A 13,337-nucleotide genomic window follows, 5' to 3' on the forward strand; every position below is an offset into this window, starting at 1 on the left:
GACTGACAGCAGAAGCTGAGCCAATTGTTGAAGTCAATCACTTTTTGTTTATATTGTGGCATCATTCTGGGTGAGGGTAGGACACTGCTTAGGGCTAGGGACATACCTGTCTGGGACACAAATCAGAGTTCCGTTATGTCTCTCTTCATATAGTCCAGAGAGGTATGTCTTATGCCATTCACATCAACATGGACTATGACAGTCATAACAGTACCTGTTGTTGAGTGACGTGAATGCATGTGTGATTTGTCAGATCCTGGCACCTGATAGGCAGCTGACCGCAACCTTCTCCTTATCAAGTCTGCTGAGAGGTATGTGCATCTCTCACTCAGAGTCATCCATGACAAAGACTTTTGATGTGTTTTGTCTTAATGGCTTATTTGTTGAGACGTGTGTGTGTGTGTGTGTGTGTGTGTGTGTGTGTGTTGATGTGTGCAGTGGTTTCTTTTTGCTTAGTGGTGAGTGTGGGTGATGTGTATTTGAGAGTTCTCTGTTCTTTTGGTAGGCTTTTAGTGAGAACCTCTGCATATGAGGGCTTATGTGTCATGACCTTATTCTGTGTTTGTGGTGAGGCTAGTATGAGAGGTGAAGCATGCGTGCTGACAACATGTTGGATTACCTAGTTTGTTTTTAGGTGACAGAATTGACTCCAATTCCACAGTATATTTGTATCTCTCACATAGTGTGTTAGTTTGGTTTAGGAGTAAATGGTTGGCAGTATACATGAAGCAATTGCTACACTGCCTCAAGATGCCCATGTTATTCAAGCTTGCAAGAGAAATGATGGGAAACTGCCCAACAATTGTGGCAAGATTTTTTCTGAATGTGGTAAATGGGAAGGAAGTGGGCTAGCTGGACTTGGTCACAAACAGCAAAAATGAAGCAGTAATTCAATTAAATACAGTTAAAGTGCAGCCCTGGCTTAAAATATACTCATTTTCAGTTTTTTTTTTTTTTCTTTTTTGTGGATGCCTTGTATTTCAGTGCAGATGCACTCTAGATCTCTGGCTAAACTTGCCAAATGTTGAGCAGCTCCAGTAAACACAGCATAAACACATGCAAATGCAAGGCTTATATACAGCCAGATTTAAACAGTTGTAACACAACTACCAATGGGAAAGCCCCAAACTGAGCCTTTCTCCAGCAATTCCAAACTAAGATAGGTCCTGAGCTACACACTTCTGCCACAAGGGTGCCGGGAGGCCCTCAATGTAAGATGGTTGGTTTAACAGCATAGTAATACCAAAGTCTATATTCAGCAGGTCTAAATCTAGTATATGCTACATTAGGCAAGGAAACAAAGTTTCTAGATGGGAAGGAGTAAGGGAGAGTCATATAAAGGTCAATGTGAGAGTGTTTGGTATTATACTATTAGGTGACCTGCAATAGTACCACCCTCTGCACAAACTGGCAGCTGTGAGCAGTGGAAGACTATGGAGAGTATTTCCTACAGAGAATTTGAAACTGGAGAGGTTTGCTTATATGCCAGCACAGGGAACTCCAATTGTGCTTTTATACCAGCAGGATGAAAGACTTCTATAAAGTTAAACCCTCAGGCCAATCAGATAAAAACACAATAAGTACTGACCAGTATTCCCTCCAGAGTGCAAAAGAACCCTCACAATGTAAAACAAACTGGCTTTGAGCTCATGTGCAGTTACAAATGCTTTACAAAAGTAGTAAGAATTCCTGCAGTATCAGAAATCTTTGGAAATAAGTTCACTAACCCTGAGAAATGTTCAAAACACACACAAACTCAGCAAAACTTAGAAATATTTTGGCAGACTCAGGAGAACTTTGGAAAAATAGAACTGAACAGCTTTTGCAATATCAGAAGAGGTTAGGAAATATCAAACTACTGTTAAAACAACCTAAAATCAGTACAGTAGCAAACAGATGGTTTCTTTAACAAGTGTGGCTGAAAACTGCTGGAAAACAACTGGAAAGTCCACAGAGGTTCTTCACTAAAAGAATACAGAGTGCAAGAAAATATGCTATGCAGACCACTTCAAGGCCCCATCCTTGTACTCAGTCTCCTACAGGCTGGTGAAGGGAGATCTATGTCTGGCATAAAGAGCATTGTCAGACCCCACTCTGATGGACCTCCTGCATATCCACAAAACAAACACCACCAGACTTACCTGTTCTAAAGACAAACTTTGCCTGTGATATAAACAGGACCTGCTGAAGAGACCAGTATCTATCCCAGAGACTGCCAGTCTCTGGAACAGGCTTCCATCCATGTGAAGCAGAGTTGCTCCCTATACCAATTCAAGTATAACTTGGACAACTAGATGGGGAACAGGAAATTCATCCCTGGCTAGGCACCTGTGTGTCTAATGTACACAGACGTGTAAATGGTTCATCTCCCAAGCCCCTGCTTATACTTATCAAGGGCACCAGAAAAGTACAGTTGTGTACACAACATAAATGTAGATGTTCGAGTGTATTCACTGTTGCAGTCATTACATTTGGGTAATCTGCTTGCAGGTTGCCCTCAGTCGGTCTGATTAACAGTCTTGGGTCCTGCGTCAGTTGCTGTCCCTTCTTCCATGACGTCAGGTCATCAGGGATATAAAACATGCAGCCAACGCCATTACATCAGTTTTTCTTGCCCCAGATGCCAGGTGTCCCCTAATGGGGAGCAATTAAACATAAAAACACAAAGGTATACCTCAAACAAAAAATCAAACACACCAAAAAGGCTTTTAAGCATAGTAAAGGAAAGTAGATGTATAGCCAAAAGAAGTTAGGGGGCTGGAGGGAGAGTAACCAGGACTGGAACAGTGAATACACTCTAACATCTATATTTATGGTAAGTGCACACAATTGTACTATATTCTTCATGTTTCACTGTTGCAGTCATTACATTTGGGTAGATTCCCAAAGCTATGGTTGGGAGGAGGAGTTTAGATATAATTAGGGCCAGCTATAAGACCCTGCAAGACTGCAGTGGCAAAGCCAGCTCTGGTTTTAGAGAAAATTGGCAAATGATAATGTTTGATGAAAGTATGTACAGAACTCCAAGTAGCAGCTTCTAGGATGTCTCTGGTAGGAATGCCTCTGAGAAAGGCTGTGGAAGTAGATGCAGCCCTGGTGGAGTGAGGTCTGATCCCCTGGGGGATATGTTTTCCATGGTGTATATAGCAGAAATAAATGCAATGGCTTAACTGTTTAGAAATGGTTTGTTTTGAAATAGCCTTCCCCTCTGCCCCTGCAGCAATTGCGACCAGCAGTTGTTCTGATTTTCTTTGAGGTTTAGTCCTGTCCAAGTAAAATCTAAGTTGTCTGTGCACATCCAACGAATGCAGAATCCGTTCCCCTTTGTTCTGTGGATTTTGAAAGAAGGTTGGCAAATGAATGGACTGATTAAGAGCCACACTGGGTACCACCTTGGGCATGAAAGATGGATTGGTTCTGAGTGGCACCCTGTCCGCATGAAAGATGATGAGAGGCTCCACTGCCATAAGGGCCTGTAATTCAGATACCCTTCTAGCTGAAGTGATTGCTAAAAGGAAAGCTGTCTTCCAAGAAAGAAATTTTAAATCTGCAGTAGCAGCTGGCTCAAAAGGAGGTAGAGAGTTTCTCTAATACAAAGAGAATGTCCCAGGCTGGGGTTGGAGCGCTCCTGGGCGTTGTCAAATTTTTGGTCCCTCTGAGGTACTGCTTGAGCAGTGGATGAGAGAAGAGGGGAGGTTCTGTGTTATAAAGAGCTGAAATGGCTGAGGCGTGGATTTTAATGGAGTAAAACGACAGGCCCTTGTGAAGCATCTCAGTTAAGTATTGTAAAATCTGAGGTAAATTGGGCGCTGCTGTGCTCATCCCTTGAGTTTGGTTCCAAACACAGAATCTTTTCCATTTTTCAGCATAAGATTTTCTAGTACTAGGCCTCCTTCCTCTAAGATGACATCCATCACAGGTTTGCTGAGGAATGGTAAGGGAGAGTTTAAGTAATTAGCCAGGCTGCAAGGTTCAGTGTTGGAAGCTGAGGGTGCAGGATCTGGTTTTCTTGCTGAGACAGCAGGGAAGGAGTCTGAGGCAGGTGTCATGGAGGTAACTGTGACACACTGCGCAGGAGGGGGTACCATTGTTGGCGCAGTCAGTCTGGAGCAATCAAAAATCATCCTTGGTTTGTCCCATTTGTCTTTTTGTAGTACTTTGGAGAGAAGAGGCAGCGGGGGGAAGACAGACTGATAGATTTTTCGAGCTGAAGGACAGAGCATCCACCTCCCAGGCTTGTTTGTGGGGAGTCCTTGTGCAAAATTTGTCCAATTGGTAATTCTTGGGGGAGGCAAACAGGTCTATATCTGGGCTGCCCCATTCGCTTGTCAATATGTTGAAAATCCTTGGTTCCAGTTTCCACTCGTGCGAGTCCATGAGGTTTCTGATTAGTCCGTCTGCCAGCGTATTTCATTTTCCTGGCAGGAATTGAGCTTGTAGGTGCACTTGGTAGCTCAAGGGTGTGTTCCACAATGCCAGTGGTGTTGTCTGTCTTTATCAGTAGTTGACCTGGAAGAATGTAGTCCTTGAAGGCTGTCAGAGCATTCTGTACAGCTGACATTTCCTTTTTGATTGATATGCAGGTGCATTTGACTTGGGTTCCATTTGCCCTGAATGCACTTCCCTGCCAGGTGAGCCCCCCGTGCCCTGAATGCACTTCCCTGCCAGGTGACCCCCCCCATGCATAGTCTGTTGCATCTGTTGTTAGGGTTTGGATGGGCTGGGGGTGGTGTGAAAGGTAGTCCCTTGTTTTGGTGACAAGCCCCTGCCCACCAAAGGAACTCTAGGCATAGGTAAGGTATGATAGGAATCATTGTTTCTAGGCTGTGAGAATGTTGACTCCACGGGCTTTTTAGATACCACTGTAGTTTCCTCATATGCAGTCTTGCATATGGAATAAGAATGCAGGAGACCATGAACCCCAAGGCTTGCAGTATTTGTCTTGCAAATAGCAGGGCTGTTGTGGCCACTTGTTCGAAGTAGGTTGTCAAATGAATTTGCTTTTCTGGCGTGAGGTAAGCCATCTGGGAAGTTGTATTCAAGCTTGCTCCCAGGAATGTAATTTGTTGATAGGGTACCAGTTGTGATTTCTTTTCATTTATGGTGTACCCCAGACAAGTCAGAACTCTTATTACAAACGCCAGATGATTCAAAAGTATGTCCTGGCTTTCTGCCTGAATTAGACAACCATCCAGGTATGGGTATATTTGAATATTTCTTTGTCTGCAAAATGTAATAACTGGAGCTAGGCACTTTGTGAATACCCTGGGCACAGTATATAAGCCAAAGGGCAGTGCAGAGAACTGATAGTGCGTGTAGCCTGCTTTGAAGCATGGGTATCTTCTGCAAGATTCCCTGATTGGGATGTGCAGGTGTGCTTCTTTTAAATCTAATGTTGCCAACCAGGCGTCCTTGCCTAGCATAGGAAGTAATTGGTGAAGAGTCAACATCTTGAATTTTGGAATCTCCCGGAAGGTGTTTGCAGTAGACAGGCCCAGGATTGGCCGCCATGATTTGTCTTTTCTGGGTACCAGAAAAAGTCTGGAATAGAAACCTTGTCCCTTTTCCTCTTCTGGTACCAGTTGAATAGCCCTCATGCTTAAGAGGGAAAGTACTTGTTTTTGAGCCTCTGCCCACAGATTTGGGGGCAGGTCCGGCCACCCACTTGGCGTTGGCAATGTGTAGAAATGAAATCTGTATCTCTGGGACACTATATTTAAAACCTATTTGTCCTGGGTAATGAGCTCCCAGTTCTTTGTATGAAGAGCAATCTTTACCCCCAAAGGAGCAGTCAGAAGATAAGTGCTTGGAAATTTTAAAAGGAAGTAATTGAGACAGTTTACCATAGGGGGGGGTGTCTTGTTATTCCCAGACTTGGAAGTGGAGGCCCCCCACTGCTTAGTTCTGTCAGTCTCCTGGGACTGAAACCTGGGGTTTTTGCTGTGTCTGGGTTTGGCTTGCGAAGACCTGGAAGAGGCTGGAAAGGACCAATTCTTAGAAGGCCAGTGCCTACTAAATCCAGGAGGCTGAACTTGTAAAAAAATCTTTAACAGCTTGCATAGATTTAGCTTTATCTTCCATCTTTTTAAGAACTTCTTCAGCCTTTTTGCCAAACAGGCGATCCCAATTTAAAGGAGCATCCAACAATTTAGCTTTAACATGATCAGACAAAGGTTGCTCCTTAGGCCAAGCATGCCTTCTAAGCACAGACCCAGTAACAGCAGCCCTGCAAGAGGCCTCTAAAGAATCAAAACCACATTGCAAAGTGTGTTTTACAACTTGTTCAGCAGAATGCATTAAATCCTGTAAGTCTTTATTTTCCACACAGTCAGGAATCAACATCATTTTCTGTTTAAGCAGTCCAAAAACCCTTTGCTGATATTTTGACATATGAAATTGGCAGTTTAAAGCTCTAATTGCCAAAGTTGCAGAAGTATAAACCTTATTTCCCCATCTATCCAGCACCCTGGAGTCTCTATCAGAAGGGATAGGATTTTTAGCAGTAGAAGCCTTAATGCCCTTGGGCCCCTGAGAAACAGTTTCTGGATCTGCAATAAGATTTTTGAAAAGGAACTTGTGGGATTCTGGGACCCTGTAGTATTTGTCAGGTTTACTGGGAGCAAGAGGCAAGGAATCAGGGGCCAAACTGGATTCCGAGAAAGCATCATCAACAATGTCTAGTGCAGGAGGAATAGCCAAAGGCCTGTGCTGAGATAGGAGAAGAAAATCCCTAAGCCTCTTTTTTGAATCAGAAAATTCCTGGCTTTCCCAGTGAAAATGCTCCCATAGAGTATGTAAGGTTTCCATAAAAGAAAAATCCTCAGGAGGGGAAGCAAAGGGAATAGAGTCCTCTGCATCAGAATCCTCATAAGTAGGTAAGGACAAATCCAGACCATCAGAAGAGCCAGAAAAAACAGAATCCTGATCAGAAGATTCATAATCAAGTTCAGCCCTAGGCTTCATAGAGGGGGGGGGGGGTTGGCTACCCCTGATTAGAGTTATCAGATCTTCAGCCATTTTTATCATTTGTTTTTTAGGCATAGAGGCTTGAGCATGTGGCCTGGACATTGTTTTTTTTAGACATGGAGATCGAGATTTAGGCCTTAGTAATGAAGGAGGCATTGATTTAATATGCAAGTCTGCAGGCCTGAATACACCCTCAGAAGCTGTTGCCTGCACAGCAGCTCTGGACCCATCCAAGGCGGAGACATCCGCAGGTTCCATAGTTGAAGTATCTTGTGGCATACCGGACTCCGAATGGGTCTCAGTAGCAGCCTGCGAATGAGAAATTGCAGGTATCAGGGGCTGCGAAAGCACCTCACTGAGTACCGGCAACTGGCTTAGGAGAAGCGTCGTCAGCAGTTTTGGACCTCAGAGGCCTGTCTCTGTCTTTATCTTTGCATTTTTTTGGAATTCCGGTAGTCGGATGGTTAACCGACATTTCTGGATAATTAAATCGTGAACCGAAAAATTTAGAGGCAAAAAATATACTGACGACGTATAGAGTGCTGATTAAATAAAGCACAAAACCGACAGCAAGGTACGTCGTGGTCAGGGCCTAGGCAAGGAATACAGTACGAATTAAAATCTTTATGAGGTATTTGCTTTCCACAAGTAATGCAATTATTAACTTTTACCCTATAGGTCCCTTCTGGCCGCAAGTACACAAGCACTTTTTTTTTTTTTTTTTCTAGCAAGGGGGTCATGCTCTAGCGCTCTCCCTGTTCAGCTGGTGAATCAGGACTGGCAAGACCAGACAGGAGGAGAAGGAAACCATGCACACCCACAACCCAGTTTTCACATATAGACTATCACTGCAAAACAAACACATAAACACACAAACTACAGAGGCCTCCAAAGCAGACACCCAAACAACTGCCACCTCAAGACATAAGACATGCAGCCAAACACAATGCCAGACACACTTGTTACAGGTGACTCCATAGTCAAGACACACGTCATTGTCCATGCCGGTGTGACGACCTGAGGGACGCACTCCCTCACAATACAGAGACAAAATGATCAGCTTTAATCAATGTCTGTCTGCCTGGGATGACATGCTTGACAAGCCACGCTGCTCTGAAGGACACACCTGTCAGATATTGGCAAAGGCTCTTTGCATCCCCCAGTAGTGCTTTTTGCAAGGCTCTCAATGAGCTCAATGCCAGAAGTCTAAACCTCAAGATGCACCCCGCCCTCCTCAGTCATGGAGAACATAGATGTCTGTGCTGTGACTGAAACCTGGTTCAAGGCTCCTGAGAGCACCCCAGCACTATCAGGCTATACCTCATATCATCATGCGCCCCCCCCAAATCCGGAAACCGAAGGAAGGGAGGAGAGTATCATATCCATACCCATACCCACACCTCCACACCAGTAACAGGCAACGCATCATCGCATCAGAGGTCATAACCATAAAATTAACCGTAAACACAGCCCTACACACAGTACAACAAACCAGACCACCCCACCTCAACCTCAAAACAGCAGCCTTCCTGAAGACACTGAAGACACACTCTCTCTCAACACCATCATATTGGGTGACTTCAACTACCCAAACATAGACTGGGAACATTACTCAAGCCCCAAACATAGACTGGGAACATTACTCAAGCCCCAACACCCTAGCCCAAAGGTTCCTTGAGTTCATAAACTCAAATGCTATGGAACAACTAGTCACCATTGAAGAACTTCTCAAAAGCAAACTTCACTTTCTTAAGACTGGGAGATATCCTTCAAGGCCCCCCCCCAGTGGAAACCACACCACAACTGCTGCTGAAACCCTTACAAATGCCTACTCTGACACCTCCAGGAATGTATGGATCAAACAATCCCTAATAAAATCAAGACCCTTTCCACGTGGACTACAGCCATAAACAAACTCTACAACAAGAGGAAGAAAGCTACTACATGACAGGCAAAATCCTAAATGGGGAAGGCATCTCTGATCACTACACTAAAAAAAAACTCATCTCATAAAATCATCCAAAAATCACTGAACCCACAGACATTGCCAACATAATGGCAGACAGGTTCAGTGCAAATTCCTCCCCCTCCCCCCAAAAAAAAAAATCCCATCCCACCAGAGTCTAGCCAGGTGAGAGCTGCTCTCTAAAAAAAAAAAAACACATCAATGGGACGGACGGTATCCCCAGCTGTGTGTGTGCTACACGAACTAAGGAAACTAAACCAACCAGAACAAGGCTGCTGTTTAATCTTAGCCTACACACCAGGACATTACCCAAAGAAATGCAGTGCAGCAACTCCCACTCCACAAAGCTGCGCTTCTCTCGGTGCTTCTAGCTTACCCCAGCCAGCAGCGAGCCTTGTCTGCTGCAAAGCCAAGGAAGGATCATAATGGAACTCATAAATAAAGACATTGGGGACCTACAGACACTATTTGGCTTTGTCAAGGGCAGATCCTGCCTCTTGAACTTGGTCGACTTTTTCAAACAGTCACTACAGGCCATTGATGGCAGTTCACACACAGCCCTACTTGACCTCCATATGTCACAAGATGGGTTGCAAACTGGCTCAAGGACAGAACACACAGGGTTGGAGAGTTGCTGGTGCCAGCCTACTCCAAGCCGGTCACGAGCGTGTACTGCAAACTGGGCACCATAATTGACACTCCATCACACAGGACATGTAATCCATTAAACACTGAAAAAGTTATCAGGGGACCTGGGACCCAAGTTGACAGCAACCTCTCTTTTGGTGGTTAGGAAGACCTTCTACATTGCCACCTGATCAGATTGAGTACAACGCCCCATTCGAAATGTACTTACCCCACACCTGCAGCAGTTGGAAAAAGAAGAAAAGTTCCTCACCAAAGGATAAGAGGCTCTCACATCAATCATATGTCATGACGCCTGAATTCTGAAGAAATTCAGCTCTGCATCATCAGGACTCAGAGGTGATCTGTGCCTGACATACAACCATGTCCAACCCAAATTAAACAACCTGGAATGGATCCCAAATCCAATCATCAAAATCACACCACCAGAGAGAGACTTAAGACTTGAACCTAGGAGGGCGTTAGACGAGGGGAGGGACAGATTGAGGGACAGACTACACACCACTACAGAGACAGAACCCAGTCCATGTGAGGCAGAATCCCAGAGGCAGTCACTGGAGCAGAAATCAGTGGATGGGAGATCGTAGGTTTTACGGAATCATCTCTGTATCACTGCTGGACAGAGGCACAGCAAACTAATGGGTATAGTATTCTCATCCTAAGGGGTGGTGAAAGCCACACACACTCTGGCTAGGCTTTTAAATGCCCTAGGGCAGATAGCCTAGTATGAACCTATGAACTGACATCAGAAAGGAGCAAGAAAAAGTTTCTCCAACAGGGTACTTAGCTTTTAGTTGAAGACTTCGGTTCTGAAACTCGAAAACGAAAATGTCAGGAGTCGGCCGACCTGCACTTGCGAGCTGCTTTGGGTACCGCACAGCAAGAAAGACTAATGTAATGGCATCGGCTGCATGTTTTATACCCCTGATGACCTGATGTCATGGAAGAAGGGACAGCAACTGATGCAGGACCCAAGACTTTGTTAATCAGGCCGACTGAGGGCAACCTGCAAGCAGATTACCCAAATGTAATGACTGCAACAGTGAAACACAAAGACCATCTAGAGATTAGGGATGCATGGCTAAGCTTAAAAAAGCCCTTAAGGTCATTAACTTAGTAAACACCTATGAAACTATGATAGGACTGATTAACACCGAATATAGTGGAATAATGACTTCCTTGGACCTAGATACTTTTGTTTATAAGTTGCACAACATAGAATGATTTCCTCACTACTGTAGACATGTGACGGTCAAAGGCTAGATTACTGTCTATGCATGTTCCCAAGTCCCTGACTACTGGACCAACTCTTAGGGATGTGTTGTCATTATGATAGTTGCAAAGTGTCTAGACACTAAATCTCTATCCAAAGGAGAATTTAAAAAGTACAGTTGTGTACACTTAACAAATATAGATGTTAGAGTGCATTCACTGTTGCAGTCATCACATTTGGGTTATCTGCTTGCAGTAGCCATCAGTCGGCCTGATTATCAAAGTCTTGGGTCCTGCGTCAGTTGCTGTCTCATCTTCCGAGACGTCAGGTAGTCAAGGGTATACAGCATGCAGCCCACGCCATTACATCAGTTTTTTCTTGCCCCAGATGTCATGTGCCCCCCTAATGGGAAGCAATAAGATTATATATATATATATATATATATATATATATATATATATATATATATATGCACACACACACATACATACAAGGTTACACCTCCAACAAAAAGCAAATACGCCAAAAAGCTTTTAAGCATAGTAAAGGAGAGTAAAGGTATAGCCAAAAGAAGTCAGGGGGCTGGAGGGAGGGTAACCAGGGCTACAACAGTGAATACACTCTAACATCTACATTTATGGTAAGTGTACACAACTGTACTATGTTCTTCGTGTTTCACTGTTGCAGTCATCACATTTGGGTAGATTCTGAAAACTAAGAATGGGAGAAGGCATTTAGGACCAGCTATAAGGCCCTGCAAGACTGCAGTGGCAAAACCAGCTCTGGATTTAGAGAAAATTGGCAAATGGTAATGCTTGGTGAAAATATGTACAGAACTCCAGGTAGCAGCTTCTAGGATGTCCCTGGTAGGTACACTTCTGAGAAAGGCTGTAGAGGTAAGATGCAGCCCTGGCTGAATGGGGTCTAATCCACTGTGGGATAGGTTTTCCATGGTGCTTATAGCAGAAGTTAATGCAATGGCCTATCCATTTAGAAATGGTTTGCTTTGAAATGGCCTTCCCCTCTGCCCCTGCAGCAAATGCCACCAGCAGTTGTTCAGATTTACTTTGAGGTTTGGTCCTGTCCAAATAAAATCTAAGTTGTCTGTGCACATCTAAGGAGTGCAGTATCATTCCCCTTTGTTCTGTGGATTAGAGAAGAAGGTTGGCAAATGAATGGACTGATTAAGAGCCACACTGGATATCACCTTGGTCATGAAGGAGGGATTGGTCCTAAGGGACACCCTGTCGACATGAAATATGATGAAAGGCTCCACTGCCATATGAGCCTGTAGTTCAGATACCCTTCTTACTGAAGAAATTGCTAAAAGGAAGGCTGTTTTCCAAGAAAAAAAATTAACTCTGCACTTGCAGCTGGCTCAAAAGGAGGAAGTTTTTCAAATACAAAGTTAAGGTCCCAGGCTGGAGTTGGGACTCTCCTGGGTGGTCTTAAGTTTTTGGCCCTCTGAGGAACTGCTTGAGCAGTGGATGAGAGAATAGGGGTGGTTCTGCATTGTAATGAGCTGAAATGTCTGAGGCGTGAATTTTGATGGAAGAAAAAGAAAGGCCCTTGTGAAGCATCTCAGTTAAGTATCAAAGAATCTGAGGTAAATTGAACACTGCTGTCCCATCCCTTGAGTTTGGTTCCAGGCAAAGAATCTTTTCCATTTTTCAGCATAAGATTTTCTAGTACTAGGCCTCCTTGCCTCCAAAATGACATCCAACACTTGTTTGCTGAGGGATGGTAATGGAGAAATTAGGAAATTAGCCAGGCTGCCAGGGTCAGGGTTTGAAAGCTGAGGGTGCAGACTCAGTCTCTCCTGCTGTGACAGCAGGGTAGGGGTCTGAGGCAGGTGCCATGGAGCCAGCAGTGACAAACTGTGCAAGAGGGGTACACCAGTGTTGATGTGGCCAGGCTGGTGCAATCGTCCTTGGTTTGTCCTGTTTGATCTTTAGTAGTACTTTGGGGAGGAGAGAAGGCATAAACTGATAAACTTTTCCAGCTGAAGGAAAGAGCATCCACTTTCCAAGCTTGTTTGTGGGGAGTCCTTGTGCAGAATTTGTCCAATTGGTAGTTCAGGGGGGAGCAAACAGGTCTATATCTGGGCACCCCCCATTTGTTTATTAACATGTTGAAAATCTTTTGTTCCAGTTTCCACTCGTATGGGTCCATGAGATTTTGGAGTTCATTTGCCAGTGTATTTAGTTTTCCTGGCATGAATTGAGCCTGTAGATGTACTTGGTAGCTCAAGGCTGTGTTCTACAGAGCCATGGCTAGTCTGCAGAGGGGGTAAGAATGGGTACCCCCCTCATGTACCACATAACATTGGTGTTGTCCGTCCTTACCATTAATTGTCCTGGAAGAATGTGGTCCTTGAAGGCTGTCAGAGCATTCTGTACAGCTAACATTTCTTTTTGATTGATATGCAGCTGCATTTGACTTGGGTTCCATTTGCCCCAAATGCACTTCCCTGCCAGGTGAGCCCCCCATGCATAGTCTGATGCGTCTGTTGTTGGGGTTTGGGTGGCAGGGGGTAGAGTGTATGGT

This window comes from Protopterus annectens, chromosome 6.part0 (assembly GCF_019279795.1).
Source record: "Protopterus annectens isolate FY-2018-M chromosome 6.part0, PAN1.0, whole genome shotgun sequence".
Taxonomy (NCBI): Eukaryota; Metazoa; Chordata; order Ceratodontiformes; family Protopteridae; genus Protopterus; species Protopterus annectens.